We start from the raw sequence: 22596 nt of genomic DNA on the forward strand, positions 1-22596 counted from the left end.
TATTCATATTCATATTAAGAAATTAGCATGAGAAATATCTCATGTACAGAAGTAGTTGGACGCTTTGCCATGACACTCAGACTTGAGCTTGATACATGCTTTGTCCTTTACTCATCTTTGCAATGTCTCTAGAACTTGATTGGAGTCCACCGCTGGCAAATTAAATTGATTGGACATGATTTGCATTAGTATTCCAAACTTTTATTCAGTACTTCATAGAGGTGTCTTTTGCAGTGATCACAGCTTCAAATCTTCGAGATGTTCAATGTGGTTCAAGTTCAGGTTTTGGCTAGGCCACTCAAGGACATTCAGAAACTTGACCCAAATCCATTCCAGTGTTATATTGGCTGTGGGCATTTAGTATTTGTCATCCTGAAAGATTAATATTTTTCCCAGTCAGGACATGTGCAGTCAGGTTTTCTTCAACAAAGAGCAGATGCATCAATAAAGTGATGAGAAAAATTCTCAATATTTTCCAAATTCACTTGACATTAGGATATTAGGGATAATTTATTGGACAGAAAAGTGGTGAAAGGTAGGGAACAGTTCTTGCTAAAAGAGCAGTAGGTTGGATTGAAACCCACACTGAAGCAGAACAATGGCAGCGTAGACCACCCTAGACCACACATGTTTTGAGTTTATACCCAACTCACAAGTCATTATTGTGATAATATACTTGGTTATTTCATTTACTAAAATGAGAAGGAAGACACCCACTTATAGTTAGTTATAGTGCTTTGGAGATATGGCCTGTAGGCTCGTGTCTTAATTTGAGACAGTTTCGCACAGGATACAAATAATCCTGCAAAACATGAAACAATAATTGTATTGTGCACATTTATAGGGATTGATGTCAGTGCTCAAATTAAGATCCAACATCTGTAAGAAGAAATATTACCAGATCAATGTGTAATCGTAAGCAGATTGAGGTTTTCATAACCATTATGATTTCCAAAAGCATTATATAGTCAAATGGCAGCAAGACTATGAGACATTTAAAATGTTCTCATCAAATGAAAAAAATTACACTACAGTTACAATTCCAGAAGATATATTTAGTGACCTAAAACTGACACGCATGCCCCACTGAACTCTCATTGGTTTGAGCCCTAGCCATTGTTCAGCTAACACATACGCAGTCATATCGGCCCTAAGTGTTTGGTTAATTACTTGCTGTACTCAGACACTCAACCTTACGTGTTGTTTAACCTTGCCCGTGACTTCCAGCTTGACCAGTTCCATCTCTCCAACTTATCTGCCTAATGGAGCATTTCAAGTCCACTTCCACGCTCATTTCCAATTGGGCATTTGTTAGAATACGCACCCACTTGATTTGAGAAAAAAGGGGATTATGTATTTTGCATGAGTAGCAAGCATACGGAATATATCCTAATGAGAGACAATTGCATAAAAAAGGAATGGAGCTCAATCTAGTCTTTTTGAATTTTGAATGCAATTATATTCAAAACGTGACTAGGGGACCAGAATGGCACATCCCAATGATGTTAGAGAGATTTAAATTTGAAAAATGTCTCTTAAAATTGGAACACTGTCACCACTGTGCCAGTGAAATCCAATGCCCTCTCTCCCCTCATTTGGAGCACGGACACCCATTATTGCCCTCACCTTGTTCCTTATTGCTGTCCCTATTTAGGTTCCTCCTCCTGTCCTACTGTATATTTGCAGTCATTCTTTGGTTCTCCTGCCATTCTAACACTATTTCTGTTTTTGAGTATACTTTCTGTTTTTGTTACTTTGTGGTTCTTTTATTAAAGGTCCTCAATTCTTCCTGCCTCCTGCCTGTAGCGTTACATACTGTAGTAAAAATAAATGAAGCACCTGTAAAAAATAAATTAATCCAGTAGTATGTCCCTTAACCATTATTTGTGGTTAAGAAGGAGTACTTCTATGGGTAAACATGTACAGCCCAAATGGAAATTACATATTGTTTGACCTTAATGACAGTCCTGATATTACAGAAATATAAGCCAAAAACTGTGTGCCTATAGGCACTACAGTCAGAATACTTTCCTAAGTGACAATACAGCAACCATTTCTATTGGCACATACAATCTTGATAAACAACGTGAAAAGTCCATAGCCCATGTATTATATTAATGGTCTGGAGACACAAGGGAATTCTACTTGGCCTCATGGGTTCTCACTCATTTGCAACCTTGTGAACACTGAAGTAAAGGGAAGATGTAAATAGCAGGGCTGGTTCTATATTAGTACAAAGCACCTAGGGATTTAGTGTTGTTTCAGTGTTGTTTTAAATGACTAAATACATGTTGAACCAGTGTTGAGAATGCAGCTTGAAGTTGAACTGATTATGTGGTATTGTAAGTAAAGAAATTCTATAAAATTAGAATTTATTATGAGCATTTATAAATGTTTTAGTTTTTGAAGAACATTTGCTGCGATTCTACAAGTTTTGACATGTACGGAGACAACGTTTTATTTGGGCCATAAAATCTATCAGGAGCCACCAGTTGCTCATCCCTGCTGTAGGGCATCTTTTATAGATAAGGGGTTAGCTTTACTAGACCAATCATTGAAGATATGGCACCATGTAATTATACAGGCACTCTCTGCCAATCCCAATTGGCCAGAGATGTTGTCATAGCGTTGCAGCAGAGGGGGGCGGACTGTCTGCAGCATATGGGGGACGGGGGGGGACGGGGACAACTGACATGGGCAAACTCATTAATGCTGTTCCTCAGTGCTCTTTTCCTGACATTGGAGATTTACTGTCTACTGTGAATTCTCAAAATTGAATGTTGGGAGGCTTTTTCCAGAGACCCAGAACAATGAGCAGCATCTAATGTGATGTGATGTGGATGTGTGTGCCTGTGTACATCTGTGTATGTGTGTGTGTCTGGGGGCTAGGTGATCAACAGAGAGTGAGTGACATAAGGATTGCATCCTTATGGGGTGAGATAGTGTGCATTGTGCATTTCAGACATCCTTTCTCAAGCAGCTCTAAGCTAAGCATATTATGTTAAACACTGCACAGCTTGTGAGCCAAAGATGCTTTAGCCCCAAACTCACATTGAGGATGCTCTTCATGCTTAGAAAACCCTATTTTAAGCTCAGTGTGTCTTGCTTTCTCCTTTGAGGACAAGCTCCGGGAACAGAATCATCTTTGACATTGAGTCGCTCAAACTGCCATGTCTCATAACATAGCACAGGTAGCACGTATCTAACTGCCTCCTCTGGGGGAAGACAGAGACACAGATAGGAAAAAATAAATTGCTCAGTCCCAAACATTGAATACATTACGCAAAGTATAGCAGAAATAATGATGGCTGGGAACCCGGAGGCACAGTTGGCTCATCCTAATATGGGGGCGGGTGTATTTGAAGTGAAAGAACTTAATCACGCGTTTTCTGTTGCAACAAGTAGGAAGTATAAAACACAGCCAAGTAAATTACATTTCGGTTTTTGACAATTAAACATGTTAATTTACTGCCAAAGTGCTTTTGTTAGACTTTCTTATGTTTCCATTGTTAATGGCTATTATAAAGCCACTAAAGGGATTAGCCAACATTACCGAATTTAAGCTATGGTAGCATAATGTAGGGTGGGCTCATCCCAGGAAACGCTCATGGTAGTTTTCCAGCAAAAAAGGGAAAAACACCAGCAAAATCTGATATTTTACTATTCAAGTTGTCTTGAAATGTTAGGGCCTATCCAACTAAATCTCCTGGACATGCTATATATGAATAAAACAATTATTTAAGTATTAATGACCAAAGTGTCATTGATTACATGTTAATTAGAAAATTACTGAAGATGCTTGTGACTTGGTTATATTAATGATAGCTTTACAACCCTAGAAGAACAAACATCTGTGTAAACCCTCTGATTTTTGCCCAATGATAAAATATTTATAAAGGTTGACTACATTCTTGCCAACCATTCAATTGCAACCCAGGTTTTACACCCATACACTATTTCCTGACGTGTAAATTATTCAATAATTCCTGGCACGACCTCTGAAAGCTACGATTGACCATTGCTTTTGCATTGTCAGCTTGTGTAAATACTGATTGCCACCTGGGAGAAGTCTAGGTTGAAACATCTCTGCTAGAAAAGGCTCATGGAGACCTTAGCTAAATAAAGCCTAGGGACAGTTTGACATTTCTAAAGCTCACATGGATTGACACTGATGCCCCCACAGATCAAGCCCTCGTGAGCTAAATCTGTGTGAGTGTTTGCTGGAACCTCAGCCTTTAATGTCTGTTGTCTCTAGACACTAATCCTCCATCACAGCTGGTGTGACACCGCATGAATCCCATGCCCTCACTCCAAAATCCCACGAAGTGATTCACCATTAACCTTGCAATGGTGACAGACTTTCGGTAGCTCGCAGGTTAAGCTGGGCCATTTCTCCAGCTTGCTGTTTGATGGAAAAGTAATGGTAGAGATTTCTTGTGCAATCTGTCACTGTACAAGAACAATTGTGAGATCCTAAGGAACTATAAGTCTGAAATTGCCTGACTGCATTGGTAAACCTTGAGCCTTCTACCATTACTGCACCCCAGACTGTGTCAGGTGGGGTGACTTGAGATTATGTGACGGTCTGATTGAGATTGAACTGTAAGATTCAAGTGCCAACTTTTGGGCGACCTTCAGGATTATGGTCTGCACATTCAGGCAGAATACCTTTGGGATGCTAAAGACGTGCTATGCAACCAAAGAAAGGAAATCTAAATATGTCATGTCACATTTGAAAAAAGAAATGCGGAGATCAAACAAACAATAAGGTGTTTTAAATCAATGCTCTGCCAGCTGTTGGAGAGTTCCCCTGAAGGTCGACTCCACCAAGCCAAGTAATATGAATGGTCTGACCTTTGCAGCTGCAGCAGAATCAATAGAAAATCCAATCAGATTTCGTCTGCCTGGAACTCAAAATCAAATGATGTTCAAACCAAATAGCTAGAGATCCCTCGTCAACCTGTTGGAGTACTAAATAAAATCTTATTACCTAGCCAAATATGTATGGTTTGTATCTTTATTATTTGTTGGTTCCCCCTTTAGACGGTATATTTTGTTATAGTTTATTTTGTGAAAAACAACCATGTATCAACACTGCATTTTCAAAAAACACCCTGCAAAGGAGAGATTATTGAGACCATTGAGTGAAAGATCCACAGTATGTCTGCCAATAAAGTCCCTTGGTAATGACTTAATTAAAGTACTCTTGGTACTTGATTCTTTCAAAATGTAAAACTTGATTCCGAATGTAAGGGATTTTCCATGGTTGAGGAAGGAAGAAAGAACAGAGGGTAATTACACCTACAAAATTGTTCATTAGAGATCAGACAGAACCCATTCAGTCAATGAGTTTCTCCATTAAAGTGTCACCTGTTGAGAGGATGCAAATGTGAATCATTTGCACTGATAGTTGCTATATGAATAAAAAATGAAACAAGGCTGAGGAACTGAGCAACAAGTAGGTGCTTTTGTTGCATTGATGATGTTAAACTGAAATCTGACTCAAAGACTAGTTAAACAATATTGAATGATCATTGTAACCAGAAATTGTCATGATAACAAGGGTTATGAAATTGTCAAATTAACAAGCTTTAGAGATTAGTTTTATGATAAAGGTTAAAGGTAATTTCACTAATAAAAAAACATGCTTATATGCCCTATTACTTTACTAAACTGAAAAATTGATTACTGTCCCTCTTGACCTACATATTTCTTTCGGGGTCTGGAACCATCTAACAACAACAAGTTAAATTGTCCTTTATGCGTACCCTTTGCTGTACCACAGCCAATTGGTGCTCGTCGTCAGTCCATCCACCAGCAAGATGCAACACACTTTGGCCAATGGGTACATGCTGACCAAGTATTAGGTGGTCCAAATGGGTCCAGGTGGAAAATGTATTCACTTACTATAGGTCATCTATTTAAGATCATCTACTAAGTAAATATAATGTGGCATCAAAATGAGGGGTGTGTCAGAAGTGGTTGGGTCATCTTTAACAAATCAGTGTTTCAAGCCTAATAAAACATTTTCAAAATCCTGTGTTCTGGTTCATGATCAACTCATGACTTTCTGGGACAAATCAGAAAAAATGCAATGGTTTCTGTGACCGACCAGAACGTTCTGAATGTTTCTGCAATATAGTTATTTTCTTGGAGGTATGAGATCCAACGACCTTGTGGAGAATAAACAAACATTTGTGTGCGTGGCAAGAGGTTCTTGGAGGTTATTGCATGGGACATTTACAAGGATTTAAGCTTCTAAACTGCCTGTTCTGAATGTCTTAACTCTATTTTAGCAAGGGAGTAGAAACAGTTTGTGTTTGCCAAAAGTAAACATCTGTAATGTTAAAGTAGTCAACTGGGTAGGTCTTCCAATGCCATCCCTTTTTAGTGATGTCAGACCGGCTCATGATTAGGGATCTGCCATTTGTGAAAATAGACTACTTCAAAGTGGAAAGAGCCTGGCTAGTGATGCCTTGTGGGCACCGCTACCACAATGGCATAGCTTTTTGTGTTAGGCTTATTTGGGGGGAATTCAAACCCCGGTCACGCACTCGTAAATTGAACTTTATTCCCTTTTAATGCACTTTTCTCTCTATCCTTATCCTGACCTTGAATGGGAACAAGCCCATGCCAGCAAGGAACGCATTCAGAGAAGATAAAAAAAAAGATGGTGTGGCCGTGTTGTATCTTCAGAGTAATCCACTCAGAACTTAGTGTAATAGTGCTGCTGGTGGTAGACAACATTTAAAGACAGAACACAAAAGTAACACAAAACACTGGCATACAATTACAGTATATACAATCTGTAAGGATGTAAGATAATGGAATAAAAGAATGAATAACAATATAATATACATAAATGTACATTTGATGAACACATTTGCAGTATAAATATAGTATATCTAAATATGTGTGAAGTATAGTGGAGCTTATTAGTTTGAAGTGGCCTTATGTGGTGAGTAAAGACTTATTAATTAACTTATTAATGTCTGTGGGACAGGTGGCCTGGCTGGTTAAGGGCCACAGCACAGGTGTAAGACACTATTCAGGTGACAGGATAGACTGCTTACGCCAAAGTGCAGATGAAGTTTTGTTATCTGCAATTTCCAAGTGAAACCACATACCTTATATTTTCCTGACAAAACAGCAACATTCATTTAGGAATTGATAAGAGCTAGGTAAATTAGTAATCCGTTTGGATAGGTGGACTGTACATATCACTAATAGTTGTAATTTTCATATGATCGCTGAAAATAAATGTGTAACAAATCATGTCAGAAAACTGAAGAATATAAAAAATCTACTTTACTACAGTGAGGTTTACGACATGCTGACCTTTTTATTTGGATGGATGAAATATGGACACCTAAATTATAGGTTTTTGCATCACATTATATTATTATTAACATTATTAGCTACAATTGGTCAGCAACACCAGTCATATACTATACTCACATTAAATAATGTCATGGGTTTGATTCCTTGAATGTTGCATCCTCATTAGTTGACCTTTCTTTTGTGACACTTGTGTGGTTGTTTCAGATGATTGCTAGCAATAGAAGCACCGGAAGGGGTCAATTTGACACAGAGGTACTTAAAATATATTTCTGCGGCACTCAAGGAACTTACAGGAAGATCCTTTTAGGAATTCTCCTACATATGCATGCTTTATCCTCCAAGTATTTGTAATGTTAAAATAACCACTGGAAAAACACATTTAAAGCTATTTTGCCCAAATTTTGGCCAGATGCGCTATCTGCCATTCATATAAAAAAAATTAACACTGTAATTCTCCTTCTCTGTCACAAGGTGACACATAAAGACATTTATTATATTTGCCACCAGACTGCGCAATGTTTTGGTAATATTGATTAGTCTGAATGTGTGTGTTTGTACATGTGCATGTGTAAAAAGCAAAAACATACACTGCTAGTATGGCAGGTTAGGGACCACCACTGAAAAGTAACATGTTTACACTATCATATAATGACTGCATGTAGAGATAGGCCTAAAAAACAATGAGTAACATTAAATATTGTAGAATATGGCGGTAACAAGATTAATTTATTAAATCCATTTGAAATCCTTTGGTAAACTAATATAGTGGGAGAAATAAGAAGCAATATTATAGATTTTTTTAGTAGCTCAGGTACATTTTGTTAGATAATTGTCACAAAAACTACTATTAAACCATCTAATAAAACATATTGATGTATTTTTATATTTGACGTATTTGTAATTGCAGATGAAATATATGCGTGGGGAGAAATTATGGTTTATACTATACAACAATGGATATTGGATATGATGGATATTGAGGGATGTATAGAAATGCTGTTCATAGATATTCTTGAAAATGTGAAACACATAAGACTCTCAGCATTTTTACTGTTACTTCAGAATGGTTTTGGATTACTGAGTAAAAATGCATTTTGTAGCTACAAAATTATGTTTCCCCCTAAAAAGTCCTCATACAGATTTATTTTCTAGTGAAAAACATGCATTTTACCACACAATTTATTTTAAAGTATTTAAGTATTTTTAAAAGTATTCACAGGACATTTTATTAGTTTATTTTTAAAACTAACACACAGTCTGATGCCATGTGAAAGTCACCAAAATGTCGATGTAATGGACCAGATTGCATGGCTGTATTTGGTAAACTTTCAGCCAGTGTTGCGCTCTTTCCTTCCATAAATATTGCCTTGTTTCTTATGTGTGGGACAAAGGCATCAAATAACTTATAAACTCTCATCAAGGTTCCATCAGACGCATAACGGCGTTGCCGGATAAACACTGCCCAGCCAGCCTGCTATTGTCTTTACCCAGATAGGGAAGTGCATTCAACATATTTTGTTTCGAACCTCAGCGGCAATCCAGAACTTAATGTCAAATTTGTCTGGGTTATTAGCCATATACTGTGTGAATTGACAGCGTAGTTTGGTAGGGAATAGCAGTTCATCAACAGTCATGTTCGCACTGGGCTTGTAAGAAGCAACACGGTTTTTCACAAATGAATCTAAGATTTCAGATATAATGTCAAACTTGTCAGTCTCAATACAGGCAGCTCTTGTGCTTTTGTCATCAAAACGCAAATAGCGCATGATATCTCAGAATTTTTGTCTAAACATTGTCTCTTTGAAATTTAAATTGTCCAAATCAGCAGACCAATATTCTTCAAGATTCAAGCTTTTGCCTCCTGTAATTCCTCTTAACACTAAGACTGCCAAATGCCTACAGGAAATGAGGTTTGAGTTTGTAATTAAAATAAAACTGCCATTTTGAAAGGTACACCCTCCTCCTTCCATTACTTTTCCTAAATAGGCATATATTACATTGTTCCGTTGAATGTTTTCATTTTGATCTCATTTTGATGAGGTACAAGATAAAATAACAGACAATATTAACCAGTTTATGACGATCAAAGTATATCTGCATGAATAGCCGTACATAGGCCAAAAGCATGGTTGCTTGATAAACACTGCCACAGTGCCTCCCATGATCTCACCAGCCTCCGGTTGCTATCTCCGCATTCATGGAACACACTGGACTCTCCACTTTTACGCACACCTGTTCCTCATCATATCACCCCGGACTTCCCATCATTACGCACCCCAGATCCTCATTACTACAGCTTATAACTGCCCTTCAAAGCCTTCTCTTCAAGTAAAAACATTGCAGTATATTATTTGATACATTTTATTAAAAGGATAAAAAGGATGTAAAAGGAGTAAAAGGATGATCAAAGGATGATTTACAGTAGCCTACATGAATAACGAAATTGACTATTTGATAAAATATAGAAAAGTTATTGTCGATGTTGCGATTGTGCATTCAGTGAGGGGTGAAAAGTGCCTGGAAACCATTTGGGTACCAACGTTAAGTGCCGTGGGCTATTGGCCCATTAAGTTGGAAAACAGGGTAAAAAAAACTAGGTAATAGTCTCTAAATAGTTTTCCGTTTGTGAGTTTAGCATGTAATATACACCTATTTAGGCAAAGTCACGGAGGGAGAAGGGTGAAGATTTCAAATTTGGCAGTCCTAGTGCTAAACGCAAAATAAATTGTACAGTGAATACATTTTTTCTAACGGCTCCGCCTATTCAATTGATCAATAAAATTGACAATTTCTCTCAGTGGTTTCAATAGGCCATTACAGCCTAGGCCATTATAGCCTATTGAATGGCAAATTATTGTTGCCATCTTTGCCCCATCGTTTTACACAATGTGTTAAAAGCACAAAATATTATCGTAATAATGCTAATATATGAACTACACCGATCAGCCATAACATTCTGACCACTGAGAGGTGAAGTGAATAACACTGATAATCTTGTTGTCATGGCACCTGTCAGTGGGTGGGATATATTAGGCAGCAAGTGAACATCCTGTGCTCAAAGTTGTTGTGTTAAAAGCAGGATAAATGGGCAAGCGCAAGGATCTGAGCAACTTTGATAAGGACCAAATTGTGATGGCTAGAAAACTGGGTCAGAGCATCTCCAAAACTGCAGCCCTTATGGGGTGTTCCTCGTCTGCAGTTGTCAGTATCTATCAAAAGTGGTCCACTTTGACATGTACCACCTACTTGATCATTGTTGCAGACCATGTGCACCCTTTCACGGCAATGGTATACCCTGATGGCATTGGCTTCTTTCAGCAGGATTATGCACCCTCCCACAAAGAAACTTATGTTCAGGAATGGTTTGAGGAACACAACAACATGTTCAAGGTGTCAATTCATTAATTCAATTCAAATTATTGGTACCATCGCAAAGATAATGTAATGTAAGAATTGGACACTAATGTAAGAATTGGACACTAGAAATGAATCCCATTTTGGTAACGTGGTGGGGTGTGTAATAATTACAATCATAATACCTGGATAGCTTACAGTGGAACCCCGACTTTCGGCGCTTATTAAATTCCCACAAATTGAGAAAATATTTTGAGGTTACAATTTATTAAACTTTTTTTTTTACAAATCATTTATTAGGCCTAACTCTACTGTTGATAAATACATGGTGTGAACAAATGTTTGACCATCTATATGCATTTGCAAGGCTATTATTCACTTCACGATTTTCAACTTTGGTTTGGTCCCTATACTGACTGTACAAACGTGCGCACACACACATTTTTTTTTTCTCGTGATCAAATGTGCTTACGGCGCTATTACTGTCATTAGCATTGGATATATGTGCAAGATATGCCATCTACCAATCATTGTGTGTCTGCAACACCCTCCCATTCATAAAACTCTAGGGGCAAAATGACTCTGTTGAAGCACCTTTTCATTTTATTACAGCACACAGTCTTTTTGGGTAGGAGTCTATTAGCATGGCATATCTTGATGTGAGAATATTTGCCCACTCTTCTATGCAAAAGCGCTCCAAATCTGTCAGATTGCTCCAAAGCATGATGCTGCCACCACCGTGCTTCACTGTGGGGTGTTCTTTGGGTGATGTGCAGTGTTGTTTTTGTGCCAAACATACCTTTTGGAATTATGGCCAAAAAGTTCAACCGTGGTTTCATCAGACCATAACAAATTTTCTCACATGCTTTTGGGGGACTTCATGTTTGTTTTTGCAAACTTCAGCCGGGCTTGGATGTTTTTCTTTGTAAGAAAAGGCTTCCGTCTTGCCACCCCATAGCCCATTCATATTAAGAATATAGGAGATTATTGTCACATGTAGCACAGAGCCAGTACTTGCCATAAATTCCTCCAGTTCCTTAAATGTTGCTGTAGGCCTCTTGGAAGCCTCCCTGACCAGTTTTCTTCTCGTCTTTTCATCACATTTGGAGGGACGTCCAGTTCTTGGTAATGTCTCTGATGTCCCATATTTTCTCCACTTGTTGATGACTGTGTTCATTGTGTTCTATGGTATTTCTAATGCTTTGGAAATTCTTTTGTACCCTTCTCCTGACTGATATCTTTCAACAATGAGATCCATCTAATGCTTTGGAAGCTCTCTGCGGACCATGGCTTTTGCTCTGAGATGCAACTAAGAAAATGTCAGGAAAATCCTACTATCCAACAGCTGAACTTTAATAGTGAATAATCAGAGTCACTTTAAATTATGTCAGGTGTGTAATGATGTCTATTTAACATGAGTTTGAATGTGATTGGTAATTCTGAACACAGCCACATCCCCAGTTATAAGAGGGTGTTCACACTTATGTAACCAGGTTATTGTAAGGTTTTTATTTTAAAATGTTCCCCCTCGAAGATTTGTTCACATTATAGGTCACATTAAAAGTGGAAAATGTTCTGACATGATTTATCTTTTCTCATTCTTTTACATCACAACAACCTGCCATTTTAACAAGGGTGTGTAGACTTTTTATATCAACTGTATTACAATGATTTCAATAATGGAGGACATTATGGAAAGAAGAACATAAATATTTTCAACCATACATTTAATTTAACTGGACCCTTTTCCCTACGGTTCCATGATTAATGAAGGTTAAGTTTTAAGAAAAACAAAACTCATTATAGAACAACTTAACCCATATTCACCATGTTTCTAACCTTCCCTTTATTCAAGGTTTCAGTAAATGGACACTGTGCAGAATCCTGCCTCTAACGTTTACAACACAGAATTTTAAACAAAGACACAAATTGTCTCCTCCTCCCCTTTCCTTACCAAACGAGAACCAAGTAAAATTAGTAATTTGGATCTCAAATGGAAAATGAGCATGTTTAGTGGGGTGGTAGGTCAAACTCCAAGTCTCTAAAGTGAAGAGGAGACTACAATTCAATGCAAACTGATAGATGGACCGGTGAAAAGGTTTCAGTAGGGAATATTTCTGAAACTTCTTTTTTAGAAAAATATATTTGAAACATGAATTTAAAACCTTCCCTGGTCATTAATATTAGTAGTACTGTGACAACATCCAAATGGCCCCTCGAATCTTTCTGTTTTTGACACTTACCTAACACTAAATAATATTAATGATAAGGGTGTTTTACTACAACCTGTTGCTGAAAAAGAGATGCATGTATCTAATACTATATTAATAAATGATTTAATAATACTTTATTTTATTGATCCTTAATATTCTCATCCCGTAGTTTCTTTCAAGCCATAAGATTCTAATGATTATTGAAAATATTGTAATAGCTGTAGCAGATTTTAAGGGATTTATTTGGATAAATGTGTTGAAACTTATTTACTAAATACCCCAATTCTTTTGGCTAGGAATTAAGAGAGTTTTGAGTGGTTGAAGCCGTTGAATTACATTTCATTAACACACACAAGGGAGCTTACAAATTTTCCGACCAAATAAAACTGACAGAGCTATTAACCACAGATTCATCAGTAACTAAACACTGCCATGCCGCTGGGAGTTGATTTGTAGAACTTGTTCTAACAAAATAGGCCTTAGAGATGTATTATATTTTACACTGATAATTGATTATCTTTGAAGATGAACATTTAATAAAAATACTTTTGGTCTCTAACTGTTGTCTCTTGGTTTCTAGGGAGGCAATTTCTGTTTTGGTGAAAAACATGCCACATAAAATATTGCATCAAAGGTTGCGGCTGAAAAAAACGGTTATTTTAGCAAAACCTATTGCTGGAGTTACTGTGGATTTATGAGCAGCAAAATACAATAAAAAAGAAGAAGAACCTCCATAAAATGGCAAACAAGCAGGATCCGTTAACACACTATTAAATAGTGATAATGTAGAGATATCAGTCACTTTTAATAAAGATTTTCTTTTTATTATTACCCTATAAAAAATCCAACAGAAAATGAATATGAGCAAAATGTCCTAGACCTGTGTTTTATGTCGACCCACATAGGCCCTGTGGGGGTCGCTTCAGTTTCTATCATCTATTATGTCACATGTAAAATGTCACTACTTGTAATGTTTTATTGTTAAATTGAACATGAGGCCCCATGAGAGGGAATGTGCCACTATCAATAAGATGATTCTTTCCTCTTACTGAAGGTTTCCTAGTTTTTCCATTGGATATTACGTTATTTTGTCAAATAAATAGGACACTCAGTAAAAGCCCATGAGGTGAAGTGTTCTGCCGCTTACAATCACTTAGGCACTCTCTTCAGAACTGATAGCCAAACAAAAAACGAACTCACTTCCCCTGGTGCAAATGAATCACACTTGTTCTGAAGAAAACATACTAAACGGCAGTGATGTAGTCAAGTCACTAAAATCTGACACCCAAGTCCCTAGAGTTCAACTCTGTGTCCAAGTCTGAGTCCTTCATAATTGAGACATGAGTTGAGCCATGAGTCACTAAGAGCTGCATTCCCACAATTTATTTAATTTACATTTGTTGCACATTAAAAGGCTACCTAGATAACACAGTTTTATAAAATGAACAGGGCTTTATAAAATTAACTATTATGACAAAATATATAACAAAAATAGATTTCTGACAAGATCATAACTGATGGACTCAAATTCCAAGGCCTACAACACCACTAATACAGTACCGGTCAAACGTTTGGACACACTTACACTCATTCAAATATTTTTTTATTTGTACTATTTTCCACATTGTAGAATAATATTGAAGATATTCAAACTATGAAATAACACATAAGAAATCATGTAGTAACCAAAAAAGTGTAATAAAAATACATTTATATTTTAGATTCTTCAAAGTAGCCCCCTTTGGCTTAATAACAGCTTTGCACAATCTTAGCATTCTCTTAGCATATCCAGTTCAATCAGATAGGCACCTGGAATTATTTTCCAACAGTCTTGAAGGAGTTCCCTCATATGCTTAGCACTTGTTCGCTACTTTTCCTTCACTCTGCTGTCCAACTCATCCCAAACCATCTTAATTGGGTGGGGTCAAGTCATCTGATGCAGCATTCCATTACTGTCCATCTTGGTCAAACTGCCCTTACATAGCACGGAAGTGTGTTTTGTGTCATTGTCCTGTTCAAAAACAAATGATCCCACTAAATGCAAAACAGATGGCATGGTGTAACATTAAAGAATTTTGTGGTAGCCATGCTGGTTGAATGTGCATTCTTGGTTGAATTGTAAATAAAGCACTGACAGAGTTACCAGGAACACCATCACACCTCCTCCTCCATGCTTCATGATGGGAACCACACATCAGAGATCATGCGTTCACCCACTCTGCGTCTCAGAAAGACACAGCCGTTGGAACCAAAAATCTTTAATTTGGATCCAAAAGACCGATTTCCAACAGTCTAATGTCAATTCCTCATGTATCATGACCCAAGAAAGTCTTCTTCAATTGGACTGATTCACAAAGTCTCTTCTGAACAGATGATGTTAAGATGTGTCTGTTACTTAAACTCAGTAAAGCATTTTTTTTGGGCTGCAATCTGAGGTGCAGTTAATTGTCCATTTCTGAATCTGGTAACTCTAAAGAACTTATCCTCTGCAGCAGCTTTTCACTTTTATGCAACCGTACCTCTCAGGAATTAGGTTCACATAGAACTATTTTGTAAACAACGATTACGTTCATTATGAACATAAATCGGTGCAATTAAGTTCACTATCAATTGGACTCGCTAGTATGTTGCTCCTTAACATAATCGATTCAAATATATATATTTCTTAATTACAAATAACATTTACAAATAGCGTTTATGGTTAACGTAGGTTTAAGGTTAGGCTTCACAATACCAGCATTAGGCTTAGGATGGTGATGCCCCTCGATGGAATCCAACTTGCAACCACTGGAATGAAGGTCAGTTGCATTAACGCTCACCCACCGTCCCCGACCGCAATGCTCTTGCATACAGCCACCATATTTGATTCTGAATATGTTCATAATTGTCCCTAGCGGCCGGGTTTCATAGGTAAACAGAACTTTTAATATGTTGCCACTGAACATAAATGCGAGTCAATAAGGACCAATAGCACTGGGAAATGTTGATACTGAATGTAATAGCACTTCTGAAATGTTCATACTGAACATAACCACATTTTCCAAAATAGTTACATCCACATAGTTCCTGCTATGATGCATTGATTTATACTGAATTTTCTCACAAGGGTCCTGTTCATATTTTGCTGGTTCCGCCAAAAATCCCTCAGGACCATAAACCAAACAGTCTACTTGCCAAACGCACCCTGATATTCAGATTTTCTTTGCTATACATAACTCACTAATAGACTGTACAAGAAGAGATAATCCAATCATGGTAAAGTCTGCAGAAAAATGTTCAGACTATTCAATTCCCCCAACACTGAGCATTGTTATATAGTGAGTATCCTATTTAATACATTGGATATAAATGTCTCAAGAATGAGACAAAAATAAATCATGTCAGAACTTTTTCCACCTGTAATGTGACCTATAATGTGACCTATAATCAATTGAAAAACAAACAGAAATCTTTGAGAGAAAAAAAAAAAAACTCACTGGTTACATTAGTGTGCACACCCTTAAACTAATACTTTGTTGAAGCACCTTTTCATTTTATTACAGCACTCAGTCTTTTTGGATAGGAGTCTATTAGCATGGCACATATTGACGTGGCAATATATGCCCACTCTTCTTTGCAAAAGCGCTCCAAATCTGTCAGATTGTGAAGACTCCTGTGCACAGCCCTCTCCAGATCACCCCACAGATGTTCAATTGGATTCAGGTCTGGGCAATTCTAAAACGTTAATCTTCTTCTGGTGAAGCCATGCTTTTGTGGATATGGGTGTGTGCTTTGGGTCGTTTTGGTGCTGAAAGGTGAACTTCCTTTTCAGCTTTCTAACAGACGCCTGAAGGTTTTGTGCCAAAATTGCCTGGTATTTGGAACTATTCATAATTCCCTCCACCCTGACTAAGGCCCCGGTTCCAGCTGAAGAAAAGCAGCCCCAAAGGATGATGCTGCCACCACCATGCTTCACTGTGGGTATGGTGTTCTTTGGGTGATGTGCAGTGTTGTTTTTGTGCCAAACATACCTTTTGGAATTATATCCAAAAAGTTCTATATTGGTTTCATCAAACCATAACACATTTTCCCACATGCTTTTGGGGACTTGATGTTTGTTTTTGCAAACTTCAGCCGGACTTGGATGTTTTTCTTTGTAAGACAAGGCTTCCGTCTTGCCACCCTACCCCATGGCCCATTCATATGAAGAATATAGGAGATTGTTGTCACATGTAGCACACAGCCAGTACTTGCAGAAATTCCTGCGTTCCTTTAATGTTGATGTAGGCCTCTTGGAAGCCTCCCTGACCAGATTTCTTCTCATCTTTTCATCAATTTTGGAGGGATGTCCTGTTCTTGGTAATGTATCTGTTGTGCCTTATTTTCTCCACAATGATTGCTGTCTTCCCTGTGTTCCATGGTATATCTAATGCTTTGGAAATTATTTTGTACCCTTCTCCTGACTGATATCTTTCAACAATGAGATCCCTCTGATGCTTTGGAAGCTCTTTACGGTCCATGGCTTTTGCTCTGAGATGCAACTAAGAAAATGTCCGGAAAATCCTACTAGAACAGCTTAACTTTATTTGTGATTAATCAGAGTCACTTTAAATGATGGCAAGTGTGTAATGACTTCTATTTAACATGAGTTTGAATGTGATTGGTACACAGCCACGTCCCCAGTTATGAGGGTGCGCGCACTTATGCAACCAGGTTATTATGCGTTTTTTATTTTTCCCCCTCTAAGATTTCAGTTTGTTTTCAATTGAATTGTTCACATTATAGGTGGAAAAAGTTCTGACATGATTTATCTTTGTCTCATTCTTTTACATGACAAAAACCTGGCATTTTAACAGGGGTGTGTAGACTTTTTATATCCACTGTATATTAGTTTAAAATGTCCAGATAAATGTCAATTGTTTTTATCGGTGACAGTCTAATTCATTTTAGTTATGATTCATTACATTTACAATGTTGCAGCAGGGCTGCACTTATTTGATTACACTATTTCAATGCAGACCTTTTATAGACACTTGTTAATTACGTGTGTGACATTATTTAACCATCCAAAATCTACAAAATGTTTCTTTATTTATCAAAACATTAGCTATAATTGTTGTACTATCTCTTCTGCTTGTACTAGAGGATAACATTGGAAATCCTTCATAAAGGAGCATACTTCAATCATGGATACATTTTCTATTCACTGAAAATGGAAGTGTTGATAGGGTCATAGAAAATGTCTACATTTTTGATAGAATAAGAGATCCTTATATGTGTTTTCCTCTCCATTGTTTTCTTTCAAAGTGAAAAGTTTCAATATTGTTAGAATATTGTTCAGTACTCAAAATACAGCTCAGAGTTAATAGAAAAGCAAATCTGTCTCAACAGTCCGTTACCTGAGATCATTCCAGACGTACACGTCATGTTATACAGCATGCTGTATTCATTTCAAGTATAAGCTCTCAAAGCACCACAGACCATGGAATGTTTCCAAAAATAGGGGTCACTGATTTCACAATTGGGTTTTGAGAGACAAAATAATGAATAAATACATTGCAGTTTATACATACAGTGAGGAGAACAAGTATTTGATACACTGCCGATTTTGCAGGTTTTCCTACTTACAAAGCATGTAGAGGTCTGTCATTTTTATCATAGGTACACTTCAACTGTGAGAGACGGAATCTAAAACAAAACTCCAGAAAATCACATTGTATGGTTTTTAAATAATTAATTAGCATTTTATTGCATGACATAAGTATTTGATCACCTACCAAAGGGGTAAGAATTCCGGCTCTCATAGACCTAGATAGATAGATAGTTTTTCTTTAAGAAGCCCTCCTGTTCTCCACTCATTACCTGTATTAACTGCACCTGTTTGAACTCGTTACCTGTATAAAAGACCACAATGGTCAAGACCAGAGAGCTGTGTAAGGACATCAGGGATAAAATTGTAGACCTGCACAAGGCTGGGATGGACTACAGGACAATAGGCAAGTAGCTTGGTGAGAAGGCAACAACTGTTGGCGCAATTATTAGAAAATGGAAGAACTTCAAGATGATGGTCAATCTCCCTTAGTCTGGGGCTCCATGCAAGATCTCACCTCGTGGGGCATCAATGATCATGAGGAAGGTGAGGGATCAGCCCAGAACTAAACAGCAGGACCTGGTCAATGACCTGAAGAGAGCTGGGACCACAGTCTCAAAGAAAACCATTAGTAACACACTACGCCGTCATGGATTAAAATCCTGCAGTGCACGCAAGGTCCCCTGCTCAAGCCAGCGCATGTCCAGGCCCGTCTGAAGTTTGCCAATGACCATCTGGATGATCCAGAGGAGGAATGGAAGAAGGTCATGTGAAAAAAGACAGAAAAAAAGTAAGTGAAAAAGCAACCAGACATATGACGTAAACATTACTAGTTACGTCTTTATAAGTTCAACCATTAAATAAATGGTTGCTGAGTCACCTTGATATTTCCTTGATATAGATCCATCAATCAAGTATGCGCCCCTATTCTGTCCGCTGGAACTCAAGAGTTCCGTTTTGTCAACCTGAATTAGTTTCTCAGGATTATGGGGCAACCCTAACATTCTCTCTAGGGAGGCCTAGATGATGTGCCAAGTACAGGCTGGGGGATAATTATCTCTGCTTTCCAATTAGAACTAAGCAATCCATTGAGAAAACAATAAGGGACAGGGATAAATACACTGTCGCAGGTAAGGGACATGAAGTTAACTTTAAATAATTTGAGAATAACAGTTGAAGGTTAAAGATACTTCATGTAGTCAAATGCAAAGTCTGGGGAGTAATGGCATTTTGGTAAATAAATAATTGTGTGCTATTTTGATAGCATCGACAGCTCCAATTATCTTAAATGTTATTGAATTATTGAAAAAATTTTTTAGTGGCCTTTTATTGTGGCCAGCCTAAGGCACACCTGTGCAATAATCATGCTGTTTAATCAGCATCTTGATATGCCACACCTGTGAGGTGGATGGATTATCTAGGCAAAGGAGTAGTGCTCACTAACACAGATTTAGACAGATTTGTGAACAATATTTAAGAGAAATAGGCCTTTTGTGTACATACAAAAAGTCTTAGATCTTTGAGTTCAGCTTATGATAAATGGGGGGGGGGGGGGGAGTGTTTAGTTTATAATTTTTTCAGTGTATATATATCCTATATCTGAATTAATATATCCTATACATGAATTTACATTAGATGTACTTATATTCAGATTTATATTTTATCTAGATGCATGGAGATGAGCACTGTTTGGTGCAATATAGTGCAGCTGTTTATTTACTATATATGTGGTGGCTTGATGTGGTAATGTGGTAATGTGATTTTCTGATCCAAACAGGGAGCATTCTTTGACCATTTACAGAAAATGGGCCACTTTTCACAGGTGGAAGTGTTCCTTGCCATATTTGTGAGGATAATTTGTCCTATTATGTGGCGAGCACATTCATTATTTGCTTCAAAAGTATGTCCAGAGTAGTGCATTGGCACGTTCACAAATTGTAGACAGTTATTGAAAAAGTAAATAGGTTTTATCTGCACAAAGCATAGTTCTGAGATATTGTTGATCAGACATTGCACCTCCCAGATCTCAGAACTCTTTTGTAGTGAGTTCTAAAGGTCTTAATCCATCTATGATTACTACACTTAGTGCAGTGTGTCACCATCTTGAGATATTTGTAAAAACAAAATATGCAATTGCATATAGATCCCTGATGGTTTTGAAATGTCCATTTGGGTTCAGCAAAAAATTCTATCAGCGGAGAATGTTAACATGATTTAAATGGCAATATACATGAAATATTAATTTAAAGATAAAATTAAGAAAAACCTGTCGTGGGATCTAATCACATCCTCAATTTAACGTTCCAAATGAATACAATTTAAGAAATACAATTATCCTACAGGGAACTAAGCAACATTGCTGAAGTGTAACTCTGGTAAACTAAACTAATAATTGTTTTTGGACATACACCTTAAATGTTATTTATTAATAAAACATGGGGCATTTGTAATTTTATTTCATAGAACAAGACACAAAAAGCAATTCCTCTCCAGTTGGCCATGTGTAATTCTTCTAATAGTACCAAGTTCTAAGGGGTTTGCACAGGTATACGTTTTAGATTTTCTTAAACATAATCTGATATATTTCACATGTAAATGACCACCTAAAGAGCATTTTTTTGTGAATAACCTAAATGTCAGATTAAACTTTATTAGACAAAAGGTATCAACATGCATGCCATCACAAATAGTACAATATTTACACATTGCCGTTAAAGTCTTCTAACACATTCAACATCCCAAAATCACTTGACTACAGACATTTTAGAAACCTTGAAATATAATCAACAGGTGGTAATCAACAGTAACTAAAAAATTTATGTTTTAGCTCTTACTCTTTGTTCACTGATAGAATACTGCTCTTTGCATCCAAAAATTACAAGATATATCTGGATGTTATTTTGCAGTTTCAGACATACATCCCTTAAATGTATTTGAAGAAAACCACTTCTTAAACAAAAATGTAGGCATGCTGTATTGTAAGATGGCATACAGAGACATTGAATTCACAATTAAACAATTTCACATCAAACAGACTATTCTGTAATTAAACTTTTGCTGCATCATGGACAAAATGGGTTCTGACAGCCAATTGAACCTTATGTAGTTAACATGAAAGGTGGGCTTCATTGAGGCATCAAGAATTACAAACATCAATGTACTTGATTGCTTTAACACTGCTTTATGATATCACAAATACTTTATAAACTAGTGCACTAATTAACATTTACCTCATGCTATTACAGGAGTATTAAGCAAGCACAAATAGCATTCAAATACAAAATGGCCCTAAAAGAATAAACAATCATGGCATGAACTACAATACAACACTTTAGATGTGCTACACATGGGATTCTTTGGGGGGAAAAAATCATTGTGATAGTGTAATGGTGTTAAGAATGCACTGTAAGCTCACAATTAGCCTGAAATGGCACTGATGTCGCTATTCAATTGGTACTTTTTGTATAACTCAAATGGTTGGAACATTGTCAAGGATGGCAGTAAAATGTGTTGCAAAGCAGATGTCACTCCCAATCCGGGGCCAACTGTCATTGAGGAAGCTCACATTAGATGTTGGTTACAGTATAAGAAAATATTAGAGTTAAAAGTAAAAGTGAAATGATCATGTTTCACAGTACTTCTTATCCACCAGTGTTGTATGATCAGCTGTGATTTTAACCAACTGATTTCTCTCCCTTGCCAGTAGTTGTTGTCAAAACAGAAATGCTGTTTTGATTCTATGGCTGGAGCCGCTAATGGTAAAACAATTGGTAGGGAGGGGTAGACTATTTGAATGAAGCATACGGCTCTTGTAATACACCTGTCTTCCTCATTGTGGACAAATCTCATGTGTATCACCTTTAAAGTCCTCTGAGCGGATACAGGATAGCTCCTTCATAAATCCACCTCTAATAGAACTCTTTGCGACCCCTTTTTGAAAATGATATTCACCATGCCCTGTTAATGACTTGGATGGATTAACATATTATTACCTGCCACACTACAGATTAAATAATTTTACATTTGATCAAAGTGTCTCTTGTGAACCTATTATCAAGTCGACACGAAGCTTGCCCAATTAGAGGTAGTGCTATTTTGGCAAATTCTACCACTAGGCAG

General features: G+C 37.2%; 1 protein-coding gene across 1 annotated transcript in view; it reads right to left on the bottom strand.

Moving 5' to 3' along the window:
* Positions 1 to 22596, bottom strand: part of luzp2 (leucine zipper protein 2) — a 211955-nt gene that overhangs the window by 135578 nt on the left and 53781 nt on the right. The window lies entirely within an intron of this gene.

Source organism: Esox lucius, chromosome 2, assembly GCF_011004845.1.
Source record: "Esox lucius isolate fEsoLuc1 chromosome 2, fEsoLuc1.pri, whole genome shotgun sequence".
Taxonomy (NCBI): Eukaryota; Metazoa; Chordata; class Actinopteri; order Esociformes; family Esocidae; genus Esox; species Esox lucius.